The 26,943-nt window shown below is 46.0% G+C and overlaps 1 long non-coding RNA gene across 1 annotated transcript; it reads left to right on the top strand.

The window, feature by feature from the left end:
• Positions 1-5,776: 5,776 nt before the first annotated feature.
• LOC137859685 (uncharacterized) lies at positions 5,777-25,704 on the top strand. Its single transcript, XR_011098469.1, has 2 exons — positions 5,777-6,182; positions 22,758-25,704. It is a non-coding gene; the product is annotated as an uncharacterized lncRNA (long non-coding RNA).
• Positions 25,705-26,943: the final 1,239 nt, after the last annotated feature.

Raw genomic sequence — 26,943 nt, 5'->3', positions numbered from 1 at the left:
ACTTAGTTTAGAGGGGAGTTCTTTAAAAAGTATGTATTTTCTTTCTTTTTCCAACTCCAAGCTTCAGAAACATTTCAAGTGCAGCAGATGCCACATCCATGGCTTGGGGCTGTGCCTGCAGGCAGCCAGAGCCTCTGCTTTGCTGCCAGGGGCTGCTCTGCTCAGCCCAGCCGAAACTTGGCCTTTTTGAAACTGCAGCAGAACTTGGAGGGGGGCATGGAAGGGTTTATGGTGCTGCCCTGCTTTTCTTCTTGTCTCTGCTGAACACAACTGGTGAAAAATCCCTGCAGCCTCTGTTCTCTGACAGTGACGAGAAACTGGTCCTTTGGTCTGTAACCTCACCTGAAATACCACTCCCCACCTGAAAGAAAAAGTATTGAGAGGAAAATGAAAAAAAGAAACACGCTTTTTCATTTCTTGCCCAAGTGTATGCAAGACGTATGAAGGGGAAGGTGTATTTTTTGCTGGGAGAGTAACCAAAGTAATCGATGAAATTTGAGTTTACTGCTGGGTGGGGTCACGTCTGACTAACTTCATCCATACCGTGAAGTCGAATGGAGCAAAATGGTTGGATTGACCTTGAAATGGGTAATTCTCATGAGTATTGCATCAATTTTTTTAAGAAAAATGAGAGTCTGCACAGAAAGAACCGATGTTTCATCAGGGTTTGGGTGTCTGCTCACCTCCCCAGCAGGACCATGGTCTCGGTGAGCTAAGACTGATCTCCAGCTGGGATGGATGCTGCTGGCTGTGATCATGGTGCTCAGCTGCCCTGCACCCGTCTTGCTGCAGACTGCTCTGGGAAAGGCGGCCAAGCCCAGGGAGGCTACACTGAAGCCACTGGAGGGGAGCTGCATTTTGTTCTGAGGCGGTGGTCTCGGCTGTGTTTCTAGGTCTGGATCACGATTAATGCTGTGTGCAGGCTGCACACTTAGAATTTGTAGAGTCAGGCATTGAATTTGTTTTATCTGTTTGCTGACTCATTTGAAACCATGTCCAGCAAAGCCTTTTTCCTCCCCTGGAAAAGCTTTGTAAATCTCTTATCATGCTTTCTTTGTGGAAAGATTCTGATTTTCCTCTCCCTCCTGCCTTTCACTCTGGAACTTGTAGCATGAGTATTTTTGTCATGAGCAGACACTACTCTGTATGCCTTGAGATTCATGTTATTTTTTCCACCCTTCGTTTGCTTTGCTGCAATTTAGATTTGCTGTAAAAGTCACTTTGCTTTGTTGCAACTTAGATTGTAAAATCAATCGGGCAGGAATATGTAATTTCACCTGTGTGTACAAAACACACCCACAGAGGTATGCAAATAACAATGCAGGAGGCGTATTGTGTATTTTCATGGGCTGCTGGTGTGTTTTCAGGAAAAGCTCTTTTTTTTTTTTTTCTTTTTTTTTTTTTTTTTCGCAGATGGGCAAACAGCATGGGAATCAGGTGGAATTTGGAGCTCCATTCCTGAAGACTGATTAATTTGTGCTTTTTGTCATGTTCAGACCACATGGAGCAACAAGGCTCAGACAATGCCGGGTACCACGTAGGTGGTGGCTGGGTGGAAGGCCACTCACTCCCCCCTGGGACCTGGGCATTCATAACAATAACCCCAATGTCAAACACTTTCCTAGGAACCATCAGTAGCTGGTGGCAACCACCCCAAGGCAAAGTCACAGTAGGACCCTGCTCCCTTGCAGCCCACTGCAGTCCCACAGAGGGATGTTTGTCCCAGCCTCTTGGCCAATTTCCCAGCAGGGATAATTGGATTTCTTTTTCTGCTAGCATCTCCAGTGCAGGATTTACTCCACGTTTGCTGGCTTTCAATACCGAGCAGCGTGGCTGAGCGCCTTTACCTGTCCCAGTGGTGTGCGAGGCGCTGGAGGGAGCGGTGGGGGCAGAGAGATTTTGTGAGGCTGTGCAGGCTCCTTCCAGATGAAAGACCCTGTCCTAGCAATATTGGGTTTTATTATTTATTTAAGGGATGTTTTCATGACACTGCAATTTCTAACTCAGCATGGCGAGGCCGTAAAATAATAGCGGGTCTGTTTGGAAGAATGTGTTTTATTTGGCACGTTTGGGGAATGGCAGTACAAAGGCAGAAAATAAAGTTGCGATGTTTATGGCAGCCGGGCTCTCTGTCCGTTGGTAACCACTCACCACAAATAACTGCTCTGCTGGTGCCCACACATGATATTTTAAGATGTGAGCTCTTAAAAAGAGGCTCTTAAACATCAGCAATATTTAGTGCCGTGCAGCCTCCTGGCCACCACATAATGACGGCAGTGTTTTTTATGAAAATGAAACTCATCGCGTTCTGGTCTTTGCTGTAAGACCTCACATCAATCACTCAACCCCAAGCCGTGCCTCACACCTTTTCGATTCCCCCAGCCTTGCTCTTCCCGTCACGTTAGGCCTCATGTCTCTTTTTTGCCTCCTTCCTTGCTGCCTGCGCTTTGAGGGAATATGCTCTCCCCAAGGCTGCTTGCTGAACAATTCTCACACTGATCTGGCAAGGGAGGGAAACCTGATCCAGTCTGCACAACAGCCACAAAAGCAGAGTTGATTTCTTCTTACGATAAACCAAACTGGGCACAGGTAGTGACAAGACCAAGCAGCAGGTAACATAAGTAGAAGAATTTCTGCCCCCCACAAAATCAACTGTGGGACTCATTGCCACAGGATGTTGAGAAGGACAGGAATAGAAACGATTTAAAAAGGGAACTAAGTAAATGAATGAAGGCTGGATTCATCACTTGTTGGTAAACTTGGTGACTCAGACGAACCACGCTGCCGAGAAAGCCACCAGAAAGCTGGTCGGAGCTGTGAGGGCAGCCGGCCTCACTGTCGGTCCCGCAGGAAGCGGGTGGCTCAGAGCACCCATCCAGTTCTGCCACCCATTAGGAGTAAAACAATTGCAAACTGTCATCGCTCAACACTACGAACAGTCCGAATGCAGTTAATTTAAGGTAAGGCTTTGTCTTACGGATGGAGTGACCCAGTTCTTTCACGTTTTCATCTCTTGGTTCCCTCCTTTTCTGCCCAGCACTGTATTTCTCCTGCTCTGCTGGGATAAGTTTTGTTTGTGTGCGCTTCAGGGATATGACTGTGTAAGGTTGTCTCATGCAACTAAAAATAAAAGCACAGTAGCTTTATTCATCCAAGCTTTATTCATCCAAGCTCTATTAATCCACTCTTACTTTCTTCTGCTCCTTGATATCTGCACGAACAATGACTCTCCGTGCTCCTTCGCCTCCTCCTCTGACCAGAGGACAGTAAGTGCCACACAGACGCTTTCTATCAAGCTGGCAAATTGGTCTGCCCTTTGCTAAGAGCTTGGTCCTGGCTTGGTCCCTTGTCACAGAAGCTGCTGGTGAAACCCTGGTTCACAAAGGAGTGAGGCCGGTGCTGAGTGCTTGACAGCTCTTTCCATGAGGCTCTCGCGCTTTGAAAACCTCCCACCCACTAGTTGTTTTGAATTAGGGTTTTGGCCGGGGATCACTGAGTTACACAACGTGGCATGAGAACATATATTGCAAACAGAGCACAGAGCTGTGCCGGGGCTGTCGGTCGCTTATACGGCGCCGTGGCGTCACTGCGCGATCCTGCAGGCTGCAGTCAGCTGAGGCCGTGCTCTTTCCTCTCCGGGCCTACAACACTGCGAGGGAACGGGAAGCAGAGAGAAGCCCCTGCTGCAGAAAGCACATTTATCCGACCCGTTCTCCTTCGAGAAGCTTGTTCACAAAGAGACACTGACGGGCTGTTTGTTTCAGGGCCCTGCTGAGGAGGGCAGCGTCTCCGCCACGCTGAGTGCTGCCAGTCACCAGACGGCCTGGTGCTGCGCGGCGCGAGGGGGCCGGCAGTAAACAGCCACGGGGACAATGGGGGCTCTGAGGAGGAGGAATGGGTTTGTACCAGGGCTTGCAAGGGTACCTGAAACAACAACGGGGCGATTCAGCGGCAAAAAGGATGAATGAGGGGAGATGAGCAAAGCTGGGCTTGTGCAGGCTGGCACATGACAACGTTATTGGGCCTGTCAGTTGATGCTGGGTGAAGAATGCGGACAGAAAGGGCTTTTAGTCAGCTAAGCTAGCGTAGGATGCTGGTGAGGTTATTTTCTGGTATTTTCTGCCTCTTTCCCCGTCCCCTGAGTCTCTCCTCATCTCGTTTCATCTGGTTGTGTTCCCGGTTATCAGGCAGCAACGCAACCACGGGATTCCTGGCATAGCAGAGCCAGCGGGATCGATACAGCCAGAAATCCCCTGGGTGGCTTCGAGCAGCTTGGGCAGCCTTTGAACACACCAAAAAGTGGGTGGCTGGCCTGGGGCACTCACAGTGGAGGAAAGGTAATGACAACACCTGAGAAAAAACGCTCCGATGGGGTTCTGTACTCCGAGAAATCGGATCACTGCCTAGGAGCGAGGGTATGCACGGAGAAACCCAGCATCGGGCAGCTGGGCTTGAAGAGGTTGGTTTGTACTCTCGGTGACATTCTTTGTAAAACAGAAATCTTAATGTAAACAGTGGCAGATAAAGGGTTTTTTAAATGGCCCATTGCCATGAAGAAAAAGAGCTAGGCAAGCAAACAAGCAAACGCAGCTGAGAGGATGAATGTCCCATAACTCACGGCGCATTTATTTACTTACTTTGGCATGGGACACAGGTGTGAGCTCGTTCTTTGTTTCTTTCTGCAGGCTTGAAGAAAGCCTGACTGCTCCTTGCTATGCAGGTAAAATTACTTGAGTATTGAAGAATATTCTTTAAAGCTGTGCCTTGCCACCTTTTTAATGAAAAGACACATGCCTTGTGGAAAAAGCAGTCCAAGGACCCACTAAAGTTAAATAAATAAAATCTGCAAACCGTTTCATGCAAGGCTCCAACAATGGTTTTCATTTATTCTCCTCACCTCTCCCTGAAATAAACTGAACTTTGAATGTTCGTGGATTACTCTCTCCAGTTTTGCTTCCTGGCATGGATCTTTGCACATTTTCACCTCTCAGGTGTTACAGCTCTCCACGGGCCCCTGACCAGAGCCTGCAGGTTTGTTGCACACTCTCTGCTTGGTTGTATTAGTCATTTATATTTCACATCTTTCAAGGATTTTTTTGTAATACTTTTGACCTTAGCCAGATCAGACTGTTTTACTGAGTTTAACCATAGCTTCTTGGAGAGCATGGGGAGCTGTGAGGGTGAAGAGGGCAGGACAGAGGATGGGCTGGAGGTGCCACCTGAGCACCCACCTGGCAAGGGGCAGGAGGGGGCCTGGGGCATGGAGAGGGGTCCCAGGGACAGACCAAGGCCTTGTGGGCCAGGGAGGTCAGCCAGGAATCATGTTTGGGGACAACAACGGGTGTTTGCTTTGCTTATCCCAGGGGAAATGTCTGAAATCAGTGTGAGGGTGAGAGTAGGCCGAGAGGAAGCTCCAAATGGAGAGATCAAGATTTAGAGGCATAAAAATAAGAGATGCATTGGAAGTGCTCCAGGAGGTAAAAGGCATGAGCTGAGAAGAGCCAGAGGAATATTTTTGAAGAGGACTGGACATGTTCAGCTCCAGGAGAGGCAGTCAGTTTGCAGAACTAAGTCCAGCAGTGGAAAAGCTCCTCCTGGGGCCTTGGAGGTCACAACATGCCCCAGGAGGGCAGATGCTCAGGCCAGGTGGATAACCTGGTTACCTTTCCTGGTGGGTGGATGAAGGGGAGAGAATACTTGGAGACAGTCACCTGTGTAGCCTGAAGAGTGTGGTATCTGATATGTGGAGGCTGGGGAGCAAGGAGAGTGAGGAAGAGCAGACAGCTGCCCTAGGATGGTCCATGCATCTGGATAAAACAGAAATTATCTCCTGCTCCTGGACTAATGACCACAGCAGCTGCCAGCTACTCTGCTCCCCTTTTGTGAGTAAATACAGGTGGTGGCATATGGGAATTACTTTTCAAGGCTAATTAGCAGGGTGTTAATTCTCATCAGATACTTAACGTATCAGTGAAATCCAACCCGCACCCCCAATAAATTTGCTTGCCCCACTGATAGCATTCACTATAAATTATTTAATTCCTTCTCAGCTGTTTGAATGCTTGTTTCAGGTTAGGCTTTACAGGGATTTGTTAATTTGTTTCTGGTACTGCCAGAATGCATTAGGGCCATTTCCAGCAAGAAGGAGACATGCTTCCTGCTCCCCAGGCTGTAACGTGAAGGTAAGAGATTAAGAGAGAAACTTGAGAAAGACAGTCAGGGCAGTGTGCTAACACATCTTTGGTTTGATGATACAAGGTGTTTGGGAGATTTCTAGCATGAGGACAAGCCTGTGTTTGAAAGGGTTTGTGTTTTGAGGACCTGATTCAGGTCTCACTTGGGTGAATCAGAGCAGTATGGAGCCCGAGCCAGGCAGGAGATGTCTGCTGCTGTCTGAAGGAGAGGGAAAACTATAGCAGCAGGAAAACAAACTCCCTGTGCTAAGGGGAGAGAAGGCAAAAAAAGGGGACAACAACAAGGACTACAAGTGGGCAGGAGCTGGGCTGGGAGGCCAGGGGAGGGTGGCCTGTCCCAGGCAAGCACAAGAGGGGTGAGGTGTCCCCACCAGCTCTGTAAGGAAAACAACAATCGGGGAAAATCTTCGTTAGAGCTGACTCAAGCGTTTTTGCCCTATCTTAAATCAGAATGTTTGCTTTCACCGCCGATGATTTCTTTCTGGCTGCTGCACCTCTGCTGAAATTTTTGTGGCACAGATGGTTCCCTGGTAATTTGCGTGCACATCCTTTCAGAAATATGTTCCTTCAGGAGAGCTTTTCTCTCAGCGACACCTGTGTGATGTGGGTATTAATTAGAGAGAGCAATAAAGAAGTGGGCTGACAGGTGAAAACCCTTCTCTTGATCTCCCTGTGCTTATCTTTAATGCTTTTAAGCTTACTGGTATCAAAATAATTAATTAAGGTGGCATTTCTGTGGTGAGATGAGTGCTCCTTTGGCTCGCAGCTCTGTGCAGCTGCTCGGCTGACATGTGAGCAGGCATTTCTGCGCAGCGCCGATGTGGCACGCTGCAGTCCTGGCCACCGAGAGTAGGAGTTTATTTTGGAAACTGCTAATGGCTTTGTTTGCACGTTTATTCCTTTCGTTGCTGTGACCTTTGTTCGCATTACTACGATAAGGAGCTCTTCTGGAGGAGGGCAGGCCTAGCGCTTTGGACACCCAGGGGCCTTTGGAAAAGCCTTCGGCCCAGCTACTTGGAGGGAGGCACGGTGCCGCTCGCAGCTGGACTCCACAGGCTGGATAATGTTTGCTAGGGTAAATATTTAGAAATTAGGCATAGGAATTCAGGAGTACAAACAGACGAATGTATATAGTTATGGAAGGCGCTGTATCGCTCATTTTGAGGGCTCAGTTTTGGAGGCATCTCCAGCCATGCCAGGACTACTGCGAGCTGATTTCCCAAGGAGCAGAGGGTTCCAGATGAGGGGTGTGTGCCTCTCCCCCATCTTCTCTGTGGAAAGTGTCAGGCTGTCAGATGTCAGAAAAGGGGCTTTTGGTTTCCAAAAGAGAAATAGCGAACCACCCTGAAGAAAGAGCAGCAGCAGACCTTACAAAGTGTTCCTATGTCTTCAGACCATCTTTTAAACATAGCTGGGAAAAAAAAAAAAAGTTTAAATATTACTTTTTACATAAGAAACAAACTATAACTTGTGCTTGGTCTTTATTTTGGCACTGGGACTGCATATAGACCATGTCATATTGCCTTCATAAATTAATCCAAAACAATTAGCTGTAATTTACTTTCAAATGTTGGTAACTCTAGTTTCCATACATGTCCCCAGCTTCTATTAGTAGGAAAAGTCTAGTTGTGCAAACTGCAGTTTATGAGAGGAAAAACTGAATTATGAAGACATTTTTACTGAGAGTCTGATGTGTTGTGTTTTGTTTGTTTGCTTTCTTGGTCAAATAAGTAGCATGAAACTGGTCATTTAAAAATAAAACGGAACAGAAAAACACAAACAAACAAAGGAAGAACAGCGCTTGTTGCTTTTTTCAGTGTCCTTCTCGGATTGTGCATGTAATAACACATAAAACTAGGCATATTTCCATAGCTGCCATTCTCGAGTGAACAAAGCTTGTTATTAGATGTCTAGTCTAGTTTGTCTGATTTAAATTGCAGTCGGGGGGATGAGTGCATGCTTGACATTTCTGCAGTAAACTCTCTAAAGCAATGCCAGCCCAGGCTCTGCTATGGGAAACTAGTAAAATTCATTCAGTATGTTCACGAGCAACAACACCAACTTTTAATAAACTTAGAAGGCATATAATTACTTTTGGCCACATATGCTCGATTTTTCTACTTTTTGAGTATTAAAAAAAAAAGTGTAGGTTTTCTTAGATATGGAAAAAGTACTAGCAAAATCCCTATTCGTTTTACACAACTGTTTCTGTTTATGTTGCCCACATTGAGCATGATGTACCCTCGTATGGGAGGGGAATCTTGTTTACAGCTGTAGCTGAGAGCCATTAACAGGATGGAGGAAAAAGTGAAGAAGTTGCCTAATGAGTAAGTAATGAGAACTGGAGAGGGAGCAGGAACAGTGACTTTAGCTCAGTTCTGTGAACACTGGAAGTACTTTACATCCCTGAGATGATCCCCACTGAACAAATAATGTGGGCATATATTTCAGTTTTATTAGGTTCAATGGGGCTTACACATTTTCAATAACAATGTATAATAAACATTTGGCTAAGCTGGGGCTCCAGCTTTTGTTTTTAAATTATGGATAATGGTATTTGTCCAGCTTGTCTTGATAGTTACATATAAAAATACTCTCTGTCTTCCAAGTATCATTAGCCATGCTTAAATATGTGACAGAAATAGCCAAAGGGTATTTCTCCCTCTTGGATTCCCTGGAGATGCCTGACTCATGTGGCTGATGATCTGCCACCATTGCTGGTGCTTCTGAGTGTATCAGCTTAAAGCACGGTGCTCCTTAAAACATCTCCCACCTGCCTTCTCATTTGAGCTGGGAGATCTGCACACCAAGGATGGTGCATTTCCAGGACTCAATCTCTAGTCCACCTGGCAGGTGGCTGTTGGGGCAGAGGAACAGAAGCAGCTCCCTCCTGGGGCATTTGCACTTTTGACGTGCTGTGTGTTTCTTTATTCCCCACCCACCAAAATGCACAGGAGAGAAAAGGCAGTTACCACGTTCCTGTACAAGCCAGATAGCCCAGGCATCGTTCGTGTATTTCTTACGGAAATAATTCCATTCAGTGAATCTTTGTGGATGCCCATGTATCTCCCTCCTTTACTGCTGGCTCTGCGGAGCCCTGCCCAGGTTCCCTCCAACAAGGTGCCTCAAAGTCCTGAGGATGCTCCAAGTCCCACACAGCAGCTACAAGTTCAGCCAAGACCGATGTGGCTGGAGACATCCTGGCTCTGCCGCTTTCCAGCAGCAGCAGGAAGTGGTTTCAAAGATCCTACTTTGGGTCCGTGCCACCGAAACGGGGATATTTTTCTGGTAAATAAAGAATGCGTGCAGTTTACTTTACCTTGGTAAACACAGTGGGGGTGTATGTGTAAGCCTGACGCTAGCGCAGAGTTCATGGCTTTGAGAGGCTGGTCTGGAAGCCAGGGAGCTACCAGCAACCACAGCCTGGTTTTAGGGTTTTGTAAGCAAAAAAAAAAGGCAGTATTGATGCCATTAAGGGTGATGGAGCAGCACTATGAGCAGGATCTTCTGTGAAAGGACAGCCTGGAGGGGCACAGAGCCCTGCCAGGCTGCTGAATGTTAAGTCCTGATATATGAAATAATATGGGTAATCAATAAAAACTATAGGTGAGGTAGAGTATGGCAGTGGTGGTGGCACTGGTAGATGATGCAATTCATCTGTGGCACTGTAGTGTATGTAAAATAACAAGGAATCCACGTGTTTTCCCCAAACTGTGGAAGCAGTTGAGTAGCTAGGAGCATCCATAAAGCCATTTCTGCATTAAAGCCTGGATCGTGAATGCAGCATGTAACTGAGCTGCTTTCACTTCAGGAATGAGAGCAAGATGTTGCAGATCCCTAGAGCACAGGCAGAGGACCGGGGCCCGGTCCCTCTTGGTTGTTTGCCTGGTGGCTGGCAGCCATTGCCTGGATCTTCCTAGATAACTAGGTTGAGTCCCAAATACATGCCCCTAATCAATTTGTTATGGAAAAGAGACCAAGCACTTCATGCATACAGATGACTTTTTTTTCTTCATTGCTGTAAATTTATTTTTCCTTCACAAAATCCCCACTTTGGGACGTCTGTGATGTCTTTAAAGTATCTTTTTTAAGAGAGAGCTTCAAGGTTAACACCTGCCCGTAGCAGTTTTTCTTAAAACTCCACATCAGACGGAGTAACTAACATTTTGCTCTTTATTAGTTTGCTGTCTGGGGGAAGCTTTACTATTTTTTTTCCAAAGATGAACAGGTCATCCAAACAGATGTTAATACGAGGATGAGGCCTTCTGTAAACACAACTCTGTTTAACATTTCCACTCCCAAGCACTTCTCAGCACTGCTGCATCTCTCAAACCTTCCCTGTGGGGTCCCAAATAGCTCGTGGCTTTGGAGTGTTTCACACCCTGCCCTGGCATTCCTGCTGCCAGGCTGTGCACGTCGCTCCTCAAGCCTGATGAACTCTACAAAATTTAATTTTTTCTGAAGACAGGCACAGTTTTTGTGCATTTCCATTCCTTTTGCAGATCTTTCTGATGTATTTTGATTACTTGTCGAACACGTGTGTGATGGGCAGTGACAAACTGACCCCTGTGCCACTGTTGGTTCCTACCAGGGTGTTCTCTGTAGTGCTCCTGTAGCGTTAAGGGTTGAGACAGAGGAGGATAACATGGCCCCAGTGAAGCAAACTGGAAAAACTCCCATAAGCTTCAGCAGAGTCAGGATTTAATCCCTGCTATTTTACAGTAAAACTACATGGGAGAGAAGCCTTAAAAAAAAAAAAAGACATTATGAAAGAACAGTTGTGATCTTGCATGTCAAATGTATTTAATTATAAGGATTTTTCCAGTATCTCCAGAGAATTCAGGGACATTCAGTGGGACCTTCTTTTCTGTTTGGAAAATACTTTGCCCATTGTGGGCACTATGAGAGGGGAAAAATGGAAATAAGCTGTCTCCAATTGCAGTTGGAAATGTAATACAATGGGAGAGGGCTGAGACCCACAGGGAAGCCAGTGGCAGCAGTCCCATTGACCTTAATGGGAGCTGGACCACGTCCCACAAGGCCTCGGAGACATCTGTGGGAAGAAAAGTCTACTGTAAAACTGAAAGATGAGAATGAAGAAACGCATGAGTTTCAAAACTTTGTGGCTCAAGCAGGGTCAGCGCCAAAACCTGCTGAAGCGAATGCAAAGTCAATGGTCAGGCTGACTTCGTTTGACTCATTTCTGTCTGCCTCTGTCTTGAGGAAAGGGTTGTCAGCTCGCTGGCAGCTACTGCTAGAAAAAGCCTGTTCATCACGCAGGTAATAGCAGCAGCATTTCTCCTTTCTTATGCTTTTTGCAGCTAATACATGGGATTTTATAGAAAATCGTGGTGAGGGCTGGGCCACCTCGTGGCCTGGGGACACCCAGGTCTTGCGGTGGTGGGGTCTCTGTCACCGTGAGGGGGGCTGTGAGGATGTGCCCATGCTGACGTCCCACTGGCTTTAGAGACAGCAGCAAAACCAGGAGGAATGTTCATCGAATGTCAAATATTTTCTGGGTTTGAAATATGGCTGAGGAAAAGCTCCGTGCTGGAGAAGTGTTTGCTTCGTATAGGAGACAAGGAACTCCTAGAGGGCTGCAGAAAGGAGTTGAAAACATCTTCTGCATCAGCTGCTTAGGGCTAGCAAATACCTTCAGGGTGCTATTCCCTGCTTGCCATTTTGGCAGCTTATGGAGAAACAGCCCCATGATGGTGCGGTTCCTGGCAATCAGGTGTACAATTTGTGGGCAGTGAGAGCTACAGACCACAGAGAGAACCTCAGGTACCAGGGCGAGCTTTGCTCTCTGTCTCTCCAAGCGCGTCAGTTCTCCAAACTATATGAAATATTTTCCAGTTTCCCAAAACTTCAATAAAGCAATGCTCGCTAACACCAGTGGTGTAGGAAAAGAGGAGGGACCCCACCCCAAACCTCTCAGAGAGGCAACGACTGATGATCAGGAGGGGGCAACGGGCAGAAAGAGCCCAGCTCCCGACTAAAGGGTTGCTTGTGCTTTCAGCAGAACTTGCTAGAAGCCCCAGTGTGCCTTGGAAGGAGCGGGGATCAGATTTCAGCCTCGGCTTTTAGGCACACGTTGTGACAGCCCGCGGCAGACATGCCAGGAACTTCATTCCGTAAATCACATTTCTTGCAAAGGAGGCCTCTGTGCTCGGTAGTAGTAGCATTTGTTTCTTCTTTTTCTTGGCTGCTTTGCTTGGAAGTAGTGTAAAGACTTAACCCTGGTGAGAAGGACCTGCAGAGAAATAATGGAGTATGTGAGAGCTCCGGCTTTTGCCTTGTTAAATGAAACTCAGTCTATATAAACACCCTTGAAAAAACGCACTGGTAATGCTGCAAACACAGGATTCGGCAGCGGGCTGTTTTCATTTAGCTTTCTGGCAGCATTTTTAACAAGAATATGTTTTTTGTGACTTTCAAACCAGACACATCATCTTGGATGAACTATAATGGTAATAAAAGCATTGCAAATATCTCTATTTCTACCCCAGGTTTTGCTGGAAACATCTTACTAGGAGGAGAAACGGAGCCTTCATGTACCGAGAGTAATAACTTGCTTAGGAGGGAGCGCGTACTGCAGCATAGTCCTGTTTTCACTCACACCCCAGCTTTACTCTCATTGTCCCTCCTCGGGTTTGCTCGGTGCCTATCACACCATCTTGTTGCAGATGTCTTTTCCTTTCATCTCACCATACTGCAGAAACTTCAGAAGCTGGTGCCCTGGCGTACCTTGCCTTTTCCCTCTGAAGTACGCGGTGTGTTTAGTGTAAGAGTGTTTCATATACACAAAGGCTGGTGTCTCGGCAATTGGGTTGTTTGTAGAGGAAAGTTTACTCAGGCAGCTGCTGAGGACGAGGAAAATTTCTGCTGCTGGGAAAGAAGATGCTGCAGTCTGGAGGAAGGTCTGCTTTGAACAGTTAGGTATAAATATTTTGCAAAGGAATGTGTATTTGTGTATTTATGGAGGCATGATGTTCAGCTTGACTATGGTGGTGATCCTAAAAAGAAAAAGAAAGAAAGAAACAACAACAACAAAAAACCTGCAAAATAGTAATGGAGATGGTCATCATGGAAAGGGTTTCATTAGCAAGAGCACCCACTTATGTGTGGAGCTCCAGACTTTGGTTGGGTAGGAATGTGCCCTCACTATACCACCTGGAAATCTTTTTCAGAATTTCCATCAATAGAAACTTTCTGACTTTCACGTCTTTTACATTTCCATGTCGTTGCCAGCTGACGAGTTTAGCACAAAGTGTCATTGTTAATCCTGAGCTGCACAACTGCATTCATCCCAGTACTAAATTGTCTATTTTTCTCTAGTTTGTTCTAATCTCATTCTCCCAGGATGCGTATTCCCATCTTTCTCTATTTGACAGTCCTTTCTAATCTCATGCTATCAATAAATTTCATCAACATGCTTTAATTTCCTGTGAATATTAATGAAATATCAAATATATCCAGCCCCAAGACTCTTCTGGGAGCTCTCCTCTTGACTCCCTCCATACTGACAACCCCCTTCCAGTTTCCGATGGTATCTACAGCATCCCTAAAAACCTCTTCCTCCCTGGTGGAAGAGTTATCTGTTCCTCTGCCCAAAAGCTGCTCATGACCTGGGGTGAGACTGCTGGCTTGTTCAAGTGCAATGTCCCTCCATCCCTTGTTACTGCTCAGCCTACCGAAAGGAAGCTCAAAGAATTGAGTCATCTCAATTAATTTGTTCTATGCAGTACTGAAAGAATTTAAGAAGCCTTAAGAAGTCCCAATTTCCAAATCAAGGAGTACCCTTTTATTGTAGAAATGAATAAAATAAGCAGCTGTTGACTGCCTAAAAATAGTGGGAGGTTGTCTGGAACCAGGTGAAGGACGGAGTGAATCAGGAGGTGACTTAGGTAAGGCACCAGCCCGTAACCAACTTCTGTAGGGCTGCTGTGTTTTATAGTCCCCTAAGGTGGCTGAAATATGTTGTAAGCCTCTCCCACCGTTTGACATGCAAGAAGCAGCCTCTGTAATACGAGGCCAAGAAGTACATCTTTTTAATATAAAAATGATCAGAAAGTGCAGAACTCTTGGATCTGGAACTGTCTCAGAGGCAAAACACATTTGCTTGTTGTCAGCCTTAATAATGAGTTGTGTGTGGAAATAAATTGCTTCTTTCACAATGATGTTGAGATTATGAGAATTATAGGTAAATGGATACTTATCATTGGGATCCCTCCAGCACCTCAAGTACCTTGTGTTGATTAAAATGCAGACTCTCTGTCCGTGATGGTGTAGATTTGGGATGTCATCAACCAGCTGCTTGTTACCAATGCAGCTTCCCCCTCTCATCCCTCCTAAAAATGTGGCATTGACATAGAGAAGCTCATCCTGCCTTGGAGCAGAGCTTTTCTTGAAACTATGGCCTCCAAACTCACTTTTTCTACACAGAAAACCAGTGACTTGCCGTGCCCAAAGCTACATGTCTATTTTTTCACCTATCCTTCACCCAGCAGCACGTATGGCTCTGAAGTGGTAATGAATCACAGAGCATTGCAACGCGGTTGAGTGTCGCAGCGTAAAGGAATGAGAGTGCAGTGATGTTGTTGTGCCTGTCATTATTTCACCCCGTGCAGTGTGTCACGAGGCATGCAGTGAGTTAACTTTGCGGTGTGCTATCACTCGGGGTTGCAAGGCAGCCTCTTTGCCTGACTGCTACCCAGTGTCAAGCTGCAACACGCAGGAGGCACCGAGACACACCTCTTGGAGCTGTGCTTTGCCTTCTCTCGCCTTTCATTGCTTTAGCGCTCAAATATTGAATGGAAAATAACGATCAGGTACCGTGTATTGTTTATTTTCAGATTTTCTGTGCCAAGCACAATAAACGTTCCCCATGCTGTCAAGAGTAGATGGTCACAGAAAGAGCCTACGTGCAGCGCGTTTTCCTGCTGATCTGTGACTGTGCACGGCCACGTCTGTGCACTTTGGGCTTGTGTTGAAGGCAACAGCTCCTTGCCTGTGTGCTGTGCTGTGGGGCTTCGGTGTTGTGTGCATCTTGTGGTTTAATTATGTTTGATTCTGTGTGCCCTACTGGTAGGAGGGATGGGGGCTCTTGCGGGGGCTTGTGCCACCAGCTGCCAATGTTCCTATCATGTTGCAGGGCCAGGGGGCTGCTGAAACACAGCTTTGCTCCACCTGGACTTGCTGGGTGCTGTTGGCACTGCTGTGTGACTGCTTCTATAACCCATTTGCTGCAAATCACCTCTCTCTCTCTCTCTCTCTTCTAAGCCCACTGGGCTATTTAATTGAAAAAGAAAGTTGCTGCAGTAGTAATAGTGGTGTAACTCTAGGTTTTGCTGTGGGAGATGGATGAGATCGTGGCATATGGGGATAACCTCTAAGAACAAAGGCTCGGTGGTGGGAAGAAACCCCATCACCACCACCCTGTGTGGGCTGAGGGCTTGGGGCCACAAGGCTGCTCCTACCTGGGAGCCTGGAGCCATCAGAACAGGAGATGTGTTGCACCTTCATCGGACAGGTGGCATAGCTGGGGCGTGCTAGGAGCATGCCCTGCCACAATGACCATGCTTTATTTTCTTGCAAATGGTAACTGGGTCTAAAGGAAAGGACTGACTCTAATTTTGGTCGCTCAGGAATTTACTGCATAGTAAACTTACACTGTATCTTATTCTGCGCAAACCCTCTATAACTGCTTGTGCATTACCCCACTCTTCTCTGTGTGGACACAACATTAGTTTAAGGCTGCTTGCGTGGAGAAAGGGCTATTTAGTAAGCCAAGTTATAATGAGGTTCTGCAGCTAAAAGCTGAAGCTGAAGAATACAGGACAATAATTAGGTGTGCATTCTTGGCCACTGAAGAATTTAATATCTGAAACAATTTGCCTAGAGACATGATGAATTCTCTCTTTGAAAACTTAAATTAAGATGGGGTTATTTTTTCTAAACAATCTGGTTCAACCAGAAGTTATGGTCTTGGTGCTGGAGCTTCTGGGATCGAACATATGACCCAGGCAATGTAAGAGTTCAGACTAGATCCTGCAAGCCTCCACTCGGGTGAAGTGTTAGGATACTACATGAAAGCATTGCTTACCTGAATGTTTTGGATCTTAGCTAATTCAACCTCCCCTACCTGTAGGAATGGGGAACAAAAAAGTGAGAACAAATTGTATTTTCAGATTATTTTTTTTTCCTGGGCTGTATTTTTTTTTTGTGTGTGTGTCTGCTCCTCAGTAACTTTGAACTGACATTAAATGTGTTTGACCTGAAAGGCTTTGTATCACCTTTAGAAGAGCTTCTTAATCTCTTTCCTTGTCCTGGGAAACAGTACAGAGCCTACCTGGTAGAATGCTGGAGCAGAGGGATAATTTACCAGGAAATACCCCAGGCCAAGCAATGAACTGCACAGTACAGCAGCCTTCTTTCTACTCATTTTCCTGCAAAAACAATCCATGTGTTTAAGTATTTCAGGAATGCAAAATAAAGTAATGGTAATGACTTTGAGCCATTAAGAAGTATATTTTTTCTACTCTTCCCCTAGCATGCTGCTGGGTAGAAGTGAGTTTCACAAAAGCCCCTGTGTCTGGCATGGCAGAGAGCTCCCTGGCCCCAGGGCTGCCTCCTCAGGACAGGATTGCTGCCTTTTCTTCAGCCACTGCCCTGCAGAGTAGTTGTACCTGCATTTAAAGACTTGCTACCTGCTCGAGCAGTCCACAGTCCCCTGCAGCTTAGCTGGGACCACTATGGGCCCAACTGGAGATATTACTGGAAATGCTGTGGTGAACAGGAGCAAGCAGTGCTCTCACAGCTCTGGTGAACAGTTAGCAGGTTTTTGATGAGAAGAAAGAAGGGAGGAAGAAGATGGTCTTTGTTACAACCACGTAGAGGCATCACCTGCAATTCAGGAGTACCCCACATACTCTTTTGGCAATGTAAAGATCTGCTAAAATAATTTGATCCAGATGACCTAGATGAACCCTTGTGTTTATTGCAGATGACACTAAATTAGGAAGAGCTGTTGACTCCCCTGAAGGTAGAGAGGCCTTGCAGAAAGATAAAGACAAGTTAGAGAGCTGGGCGGTCACCAACTCTATCGAGTTGAACAAGAGCAAATGCTGGATTCTGCACCTGCGACAGGGCAGCCCTGGCTGGATGTACAGATGGGGGACAAGAGACTGGAGAGCAGCCCCACAGAAAGAGATCTGGGGGTTCTGGTCAATAACAAGTTAAACATGAGCCAGCAGTGTGCTGGGGTGCATCAGGCATGGCCCTGCTGGCCAGCTGAGGGAGGGATTGTCCTGCTCTGCTCTGCACTGGTGCAGCCTCACCTCAAGTGCTGTGTATAGTTTGGGACATCACAGTATAGAAATGACATAAAACTGTTGGAGAGTGTCCAAAGGAGGGCTATGAAGAATGGTTAAGGGCCTAGAGGGGAAAACATACGAGGATTGGCTGACGTGCCTTGGTTTGCTCAGCCCAGAGCAGAGCAGGCTGAGGGGAGGCCTCATGGCGGCCTGCAGCTCCCTCACAGGGAGCGGAGGGGCAGGCGCTGAGCTCTGCTCTCTGGGGACAGCGACAGGACCGGAGGGGATGGCATGGAGCTGGGACAGGGGAGGGTCAGGCTGGGGGTTAGGGAAAGGGTCTGCACCCAGAGGTGGTCGGGCACTGGGACAGGCTGCCCAGGGCAGTGATCACAGCACCGAGCTGCAGGAGTTCAAGGAGTGTTTGGAAACTGCTCTCAGACATAGGGTCTGATTTTTGGGTGGCCTTGTGTGGAGCCAGGAGTTGGACTCGATGATCCTTGTGGGTCCCTTCCAACTCAGGATATTCTATGATTATTTCAGCTGTTCCTACATGAGAACCCTGAAGAAAAAGGAAAAGAGAGGCCCATTTGCACGGCCTATTTGTCTTTTCTCTGTCACTAATGGTAGCAGTGAATGTGTGTGTATGGGAGCTGGGGACTGGGAAACTTGTTTGTCTTGTGTGTGAATGAGGAGTCTTCTGTTAATACTCCAGAATCAGAAAGTAGACAAGAAGGTGTTTTTTGAGGAAATCAGAGTAGAGATTCCAGTATATCTCATGATTTTACATTAATTTTATTCTGTTTTCTGATTGATTAGCACTCAAACTGTGTCACAACTCCATCAGATTCCCTCTTTTGTACATTAAGAAATAATTCTAATAAGTGTTGTAGATTATTTTAATTTTATTCTAAACAGAGAAGGGTTAGAGGAGAACTGAATTAGCTATTTTCTTCATGTGATGGTCTTGTGAAAAGCAGGTAATGCTCAAGGGATGAAATACCAGAAAATGATTATTTGACTTGTTATCAAGCCAGGATTCATCATTTTGCCAATGCTAAATTATTCTTCATTATGTATAAAACAGCTTCACAAATTCATATGACTTTTTAGAGACTATTGCCCAGTATTCATTTAAACTAACAGAATAATTCATGTTGTCATTAAAAAAAAAAAAAAAAAAAGAGCACTCTAGGAAAAAAATATTTACCTGCATTTTTTCTTAAAAAAAAAAAAATATATATATATATTTTACTGATAAATATTGATAAATATGTTGGAGATAACTGTATATGTTTATCTGCCAGTGTTTACTGAAAATAAATAGATAGACAGAAGATTGTTCCTTGCAGAAGCTGCCTTTCCTGGCAATGAAATGCAGACCTGCAAAGCTCTGCTGGGTTGTAATCCCTGGCTGGCACTCAGGGCTGGCAGCTGGGAAAATTCTTATGTTCTTCTGACTTCATGGCTTTCATCAGCACAGACAGGCGGGGTGGCATTTTAAGGTTGTGGCTCACCAGGAGGGTACATATTAAGTTGGGAAGAATACCCTGAAGACGAGCAGTGTGTTGATTTATACAATGAATTTCAAAGCACACAACTGAGAAGTTTGTGTAGATAATTTTTGCTGGGCAGACGTTTTCACGTTGGCCTGAGAAACACTATTTTAAAATGCTTTCTGGAACCAGCAGTCAATCTTTATTGTCCTAGGCTTGACTCTGGCTCTCTGTTCTTCAAATTCATACTTACCTCTAGAGCAAATGTTTCTGTTTACAAATTCACTGTGATTTTTCACATCGTTTATGTGGTCTAACATATTTCTTCAAGGAAAACAATTTTTCCTTTATATCAAGAAGGGAATATTCACCTCAGGAGAAAGTGAGTAAGGGTGTGCCTTTACTTATTTGTGTCCCACTTCTGTCACAAGAAGAAGCACATCCATATGTTGAAAGCTTGAAAGATTTTGTTGACTTCTAATCAAAAAGAAAAAAAATGGAGAAAGAGTACATGGTGAGCTCGTGACAAACATCTGTATATTTGTAGCTCATGTTTATAACGATAAAGACAATCCTTAAAATTCCAGTAGATGAGGCACATGCAGTGGCCAGAAGCCCTAATTGTAGACAAAGTAGATTGTGTTGCCAGCCAGCTGCCGATACCTTTTTTTTTTTTTTTGGTATTTCTGTAGGATGCAGAAGGCCTGGAATGCTGGATACACGTAAACACTGTTAGAAAACTCCTTCTTAAAGCTCTTTGTGGTGTCTCCAGACCCTTTTTGCTAAGTACCCTGCCGTGCGGTGATGCTGAGTACAGGAAATCATGGCTCTGAGGTGCTCCCTGGCAGCAGGTCCACTCAGTAATAAATGGAGAGGGACAGACAAAACCAAATGCATATAACCAAGCCTTTCTCCAGCACAATGATATTTTGAATGGAAAACTGATCTTCGGGAGATTAGATACCCAGCCCTCACACGGAAATACTTTCCATTGCTTATCTGCAAGCCCCTCTGCAGTGTGGGTGAACTGAAGTCAAATATTACACTTTAAAAGACAATTACGTGTCCTTCACTTCCTCGAGCCCCTCAAAAGCCAAACAGCACTATCTAATCTAAACCACCCCAGCTCTTCTCCAGTCCCTCAGACATATGCTGCACATTACATTTCTGCAGAAATTCATTGCAGTCTGGTTCAGCAATCCCTTTGAAGTCCTTGGGAGCTTATCTGTACTCCAGGGAGACAGGGTGTGTCTCCTGGGCAGCTTGCATGCGACTGTAAAGCAGAAATCTACCCCAGAGGCCACAGGTGCCTCCCTCTCTCTCTGCCTCCTTGCTTTATTTATTTATTTATTTCTGGCTATCAAGAAATCTCCACAATTTATCCTAGAATAAAGGGCTGCATCCAAAGGCTGCCCATTTTTGCTGAGGGCATGAGGAAGAGCATGAGGAAGAAGCAAGAGGGAGCCAGCACTGAACACCCACCGAGCCTTTCCAGAGCACCCCAAGCCTCTGGGTGCCCTCCCCAGTGGCAGCCTTCCCCTGCCCACTATCCGGAGGGGATCCGGAGCCCCTGCATCCCACACAGCTATGGGCCCCTGTCCTTGGGACCACGGATGCCCTCCCCGAGCAGACTAGAGGATGGTTTACTGCCACAGCACAGCAGAAGAAAGTCTGACGTTAATCCTCAGATGAAAAAGGCTGAGCAAGTTGGTTTGTGCTGATTTAAGGCTTTTCTTGTTACATTCTTGAAACTACTGAGGTTATTTTGTAATCCATCTGAATTACAGCTTGCGGCATTTTGAGCTAATCTTCCCTTGCGTTTCACTTAACTATTCTTTACCTCCTGCCTGCTAGAATGTGTAGAAAAATGCACATCATGTTTGAACCCCCAGGTCTGTAGCCTCTGAGTTCTCTGCATCAAAAAAAAGGAGACAACACTCCTCGGGAACAGGGAGTCTTGGGGGGCAGATATGAGACCTTCCGATCTGCTGAAAGGTGACAGCTTCACAGCGCTGGCTCTTGGCTGGAGGAGGGTTCAGCCAAGCAGCACTCCTTCTGTTTATTTTCTGAATGCTTTGAGTGAACGCATGTCTCTATCGATGTTTAGAGAGTGGCAGCACTGGCGATGGCGTTTATTTATTCGCGAGATATGTATCATGCAAACAGCTGCGAGCTGCTTCTCCTCACGGCTCCGTTACCGCCTTCAGCCCCGACCCCGGCAGACCACCCCTGGCACCCCCAGCGAGCACAACCTCCCTGGGAGGATCATCCTCCTCCCCAGGAGGCTGCTGGCTCTCTGTGCTGTGCTTCCCAAGCACGAAGCACGTCCTGAGGCTTCCTCGCTGCATAGAGCAAGGTGGGGGAAGTTCTGCCAACCACTCACTTTCTACTGTCTCTGAAGGGCCCTTTGGCTGGTGGGCTGGCACCTTAGTGGGTGTAAATTGATGAGCAAGTCTAACCTACACCAGATGTCCCAGGGCCTTTTCAGCAGTGTCCTTTTCCCTTGCTGCTCAAATCCCATATTAAAAACCCGCCAGTAGCCATAACCACCTCCTGAGCACCCTGCACCGCTTCTGGCTCTGAACATTTCCCATTGCTGGAGCTCTGCGCAGCAGGCAAGAACATGGACACCTACATCTTGGAAGACTGTTTTTCCCTCTCTTGATTTTAATTTCTTTCTCTTCACCATTACCAGAAGTGCTCTAAGTGGGTAACAGTTTTGTCAGGCGTTTGGGTGCAAGGCACAAGGAGTTTTCTCCCGGGCCCCTTTGGTGATCTTCTCAGCAGTTGAGGAGAGGGGGCCTCGGTACTAAAGCTTGGATGTGATGTAGCTGAGGGCTGGACAGATTTTCCTGGAGGACAAAGCAGCTGGATCTCTCTAACATGACGGAACCACAGCATAATTTTCCGCTGGGATCTTTTGCAAGTCAATGCCTGTGGCAGGTGGGGTTAACCAAAGACCACCCTGTGCTGTAGAGGAGCAGAAGGATGTGTTTCTCATTCCTGGTGAACTTCTTGTCATCCTTTCACCTGCTATGGAGCAAACACTTGCAACTCTCACAGGCTCTTTTTCCTTTCTAGACAAGACCCAAACCTGCATTTCTGCCCTGCGTGGAATTAAAACCCTTCTGGACATTAATTTGCCTGGGCAATCTCCAGCATTGTTACACCAGGTTATTCCTATATACAAGGTTTTAAGTGCAAATGAATTTAATGCTGACTATTGCTTGTAGTTACTGGTGTCTCTTTGTTTGTGGGGACAGGGTTAAGCAGTGTGTTAATTCTTATCTGTAAATGATTTTTTTTTCCTGTTGAGCACAATTCCAAATGCAGCTCCTTTGCTTTTGGTTTAATTTTTCACTTCTTGCTTTCCCCCCAGCTCCCTCTTCGTTGTACCCTGCAGATCACAGTAGTTTCTGCTTAAAATGTCTCAGCCTCTCTGTTTTCCAGAATTTAATTGGGAGCCTGTTGCTACATGCTGAGCAGGGTGGGACCAGGAGTCTTTTTTTTTTTTCCCCTCAGAAAATAGATGGCTGAATGTAAGGCTTCAGGGAATAAAATTTAAAGGAGAGGACTTGCCTTGTATTTTTTTTTTTACTGGGTAGACACCTTGTTGGCCAGCACGGCACTTCACCCTTTGCACGCCATGGAAAGCTGTTAGTGCTGCTGTGACTGGGGGTGCAATGTTGATCCGTGTCCCCGCTGTGGGGGATCTTGGGGATGTTTTACCTCTCTGCCTGTGTTTCTGCTCTCAGGATCTGATCTTCAGCACAGGGCCGGGGCCAGGAAGCTTTGCTCCTGCTGTACACAGCCAGCTGGAAGGCAGCACGCAGCAAGGTCCCTCAGCACTCGGTCTTCACTCAGCACTTCACGGCCAAGGGGAAAGCAGGCGCTGCAAGGTGGGATAAGCACCGTGCTTGTCCACCAGCATCTGTCCAAAACAGTGCTGGCGGGGCCAGATGAAGGGACCCAGACACCACTTTTCCATGGCTGGGCTGAAGCAAGGGTGCTGTGTGGCTTTCTCAGCCTCAAAGCTTTTGTGCAGCTTGCTGTCAGCCTTTGCGCTCAAGATTATTTCAGACTGAGTGAGCAGCAGACTTAAGACTTTAGAAATCTTGTTTATAACATTCCTTTTGCCCAAAATGCTCATGTTACCTGCTTGTCAAATGTGAGGCCGTCAGATAATCAAGCCCCGTTGGCTCTGCGAGGCTCTATTTAGCAAATTAAAGGAGCGGTAACCCTAGCTAACAATAAGAGCGAGCAGAAGAGCTCCTGCACACCCACCAGACCTGCCATATTCCTTCCACTAGAGGACGGTAGCTCTTGTACACAACCATCAGCAGCCTTTTACAACAGAAGCTCGAATAAAGCAGCCCAACCCTTCCTGTAGAAACATGTTCCTTTCTAGTGGTTTTCACATAATGAATCCCAGTGAATATTTAACTAAGTCTCCCCTGTAATCAAGTTTCTGGCCTCCTCGCTTGTATCCACAATGTAAAACATTTCCTGATCTATTGCATTTAGCAGCCCTGGAAGCCTCCTGCAGTATCTGTTTCTCTGCTCAGCTGGCATCAGAAGAGCTGCGTGATTGTTGTTGGGTTTTCTCATCCAGCAAGCGCTGATACAAACGGTGCTACCTGTTGAGAGACGGGAAGGATCTGTGGGACCTCAACCTGGCCATGTAAATCATAAGCAGGCCTTCTCTTCAAGGCCTGAAACACTGCTGTGTGTTCATAGGTATAAGAACGTTCATTGCTGTGGGCATGAATATTCAGCGATCCAAGTCTAGATTTCATGCAAACTGAGCTGTCCTCTAATCCTCCCCTTAAAACACAGAAACATGAAGGAAAAAAAGTGTGTCTGGGTCTGCGTGAAGGCAGCTTTGGGCCTGCGGTGACCTGGGAAATCTTTCTGGGGTAAAACCTACGGCCTTTGTTTAAGGAATTTCACGTGTCTATATCAAATAGCAAATCTCTGTTTGTGCCTGAGCTTTGTCTGCCAGACCATTACCTTTTCACCTCATTTTTGGACTTGTGAACATGGTTGCGGAGTTAACAAACAAGGGCTGTTAAACCTCGAGGCACCTCTGTTTACACAGAGGCTTTCTTGGGCAGGACAGTGGCTTCTCTCCAAGGCAGTCCGGTTTCTCAGGTGAAATGGTGGGTGCCTCAATCACCTGGCACAGGGGGCGAGGAGCTCCTCTCACCTTGGGGACTGGGGTGGCAAAAGGCATGGCTTTCGCTGGAGGAGACACACAGGGGATGAAGCAAATTCCTGCGAAAGCTCTGGTAGGAGACGGAGGAGTAAAATTATGTGTGAAGGCCGGAAAGGGAAGAGGGAACATGAGGTGAGACTTCTTACTTACAGCCATTGGAGGGGTGAGGAGAATGAGGCAGGGAAATAGTCGCAGGCATTTAGTACTGCATTACTGTCGTATGCTCCAGGGCTGTAGAAAGGGAAAAAAAAAAAAAAAAAAAAAGACTTTTATGTTATTTTTTGAACTTCTGCAGTCTCCATGCCTGGCTGTGACTGGGCCTCCATGAGAGAGTTGGAGATGTGGACTGTGGCTCTCCAGTGAAGGAGGTGAGAAGCATGAGGGGTCTGCAGGGACATTGTGTCCTGGGTTTGGGACCCTGCCCATGAGGAAGAGCTCAGTGCCTGCCCCATGGATCCCTGCCACCAAGTTTTCTGCCACTCCCAGGGCTTAAACTGTAACAGGAGCCCTGGTGCAAGCCCCGCTGAGCACCTCCTGCTCTGAAGTTGTGCCTGGAAGTCATCGCTCGCTCGCTCGCTGAACCCTGTGGTGTCACCAGAGAAAAATCCCATCTGATGTAACGTTGCAGGGGAAGCTGCCACAACCACCAGTTGGTCTAGTTAGACAACAGAGCTTTAGTGAAACAAACCAGCATGTATTGATCAACTGGAAACAGAAAGTGCGCGGGCCAACAAGCCAAATGTATTCAAGATCTGTAACAGAAAGACAAATGGTCTTTGCAGCCTTTGTCTTCTCATTTTTGTAAGTCTGCCTCTGTCTTGCTGTGCCCTGCTCAGCGCTGAGAAGGGTTTTATTCACATGGTTTCTGCTTAGGGGGATTCACTTTTTAAAGTTATTCTCCAACGTGTGCTTCCTTCCCCTGTCTTAGAAGAGATGCTATTCCACAGCAGCCAGAGGTGCTACACCAGGACACTCTGAAACATTTTTTTTTTATGAAGGAATATATTAGAAATTGAGGATTTTCTTTTATTTTGATAATTTAGTACTCAATATCTGCATTATGGAAGTGCCTGGAGGTTCCAGCCAAGCTCAGTGTCTTATTGTTCTAAGCCATGCATAAAAGCATGGTCAGAAATGAGGAGCTTACCGTCTAAATGGATGAGATGAATAAAGGGTGGGAGACAGGAAACATCTATTATCCTCATTTCATAGCTAGAAAGTTTGGACATAGGCAGATTAAGTGACTTTCCCAGGACTGTATAGGAAAACTGATGTAGAAGGACAGAAAGCTTCAAATGTCCTGTACCCCAGTGTAATACCCTGATCATAACACACCACATTTCCTGTTTAAATATATCTCACAACATTTATTAATAACAACAAGTATTTTTTGGAATCTGTTCCTTAAGACGTACAAAATGAGAGGCGTACCAGAGAAGTTACATGGCTACAGGGCATAAAAATCTGGAGGGAGTTCTGGCATTAAGTGCCATTACAAAACATCACTACAATGGTGAAAATAATCTCTTTTCTCAGTACTGCCTGAATTAATCTCTCTTAGAAGATTCTGCTGTGCATAATGGAGAGGAAGATCAAAAATCAATAAGCAAAAGAAGTTAACTTTCCACATGCTGTAGTTCAACCAAAATGAGTTTTGTTGTTGATAAACACCCAGCAAAACTATCCCTTTATGGCAGTCCCCCTTCCTATGCACATTTTGCTGCAAAAGAACTCGGTAGACAATGGTTCACACTTTCATGGATAATTACTGAATGTAGTGACATGAAAGAAATTCTTATCTCATTTTTTCAGTTAAGCAGCATCTTGAAGTAACATAGAGAAGGCGAGATGGAAGTTTCTCAGTAGCAGTTTTTATATTAGGATGGGTTCGTGTTTATATCAGCATGAAGTGATTTTCCCTCAGGACTCAGACAAATACATGAAGCAATTTTGCCTATCTCTGAAAATTAAAGGATACAATCTACTGAGACCAGATTTTCAGAAGTGGGTTCCTTTGGCACCCTAAAAAACACAGTTCAAAGCTGCCAGGAAAAGGAGACATAAACACTTTGGAAAACAGTTGTTGGTGTTTGGGCACTTAGCTTCAGAAGAACTTAAAAAAAATAATAAAAAAAGACAAATATTTAATTGTATCCAGCATGGTCAAGAAAATTTTTGGAGTGGACAGAAATAGCAGGGAAGAAATGTGGCTTTCCCATTATCATATGTGGAGAAGCAAAGTCCTCAGCCATGTCCATGGCTCAATTAGGATGCAGATAATTTTTCCCCAGTAGTTCTCAAGCTTTAATGTGTAGTTTTTCCTTTCCTTTTTTCCTGTGTTGTGTTCCTATTTCATCTGGTAGAAGTGTTGGATGTTAGCAAGTCCAGCACCTGGAGAATAGGCTGGCACTGGAGAATGTGTTTCTATCAGGTACCTTTGTGGTGTGGTGGGGGCTGTGACTTCTTCCTCGCACAGCTCCTGTGGAGGTCTCTGTGGATCGTGACTTCACCAGCACTTCAAAAAGGGTCAGAGACTCTGTGAGGGTTGGGACTGAGGAGTGCTCAGCAGCTGCGTGTTGTGTTTGTTTCTAAGGTGACCTTTCCCTCATTATCTGAGGGAATTGGTTGCCTGCCTCGCCTCATCTCAACAGACACAAGTTGTCTTCTGCTTAAACTTCCACCTTCACTCCTCAAAGCGCTTCGCTTGGGCTCTGGTGGATCCAGCC

This window comes from Anas acuta, chromosome 7 (genome assembly GCF_963932015.1).
Source record: "Anas acuta chromosome 7, bAnaAcu1.1, whole genome shotgun sequence".
NCBI lineage: Eukaryota > Metazoa > Chordata > Aves > Anseriformes > Anatidae > Anas > Anas acuta.
Note: the sequence above shows the minus strand (reverse complement) of the source record. Positions and strands in the feature narration are given on the sequence as shown.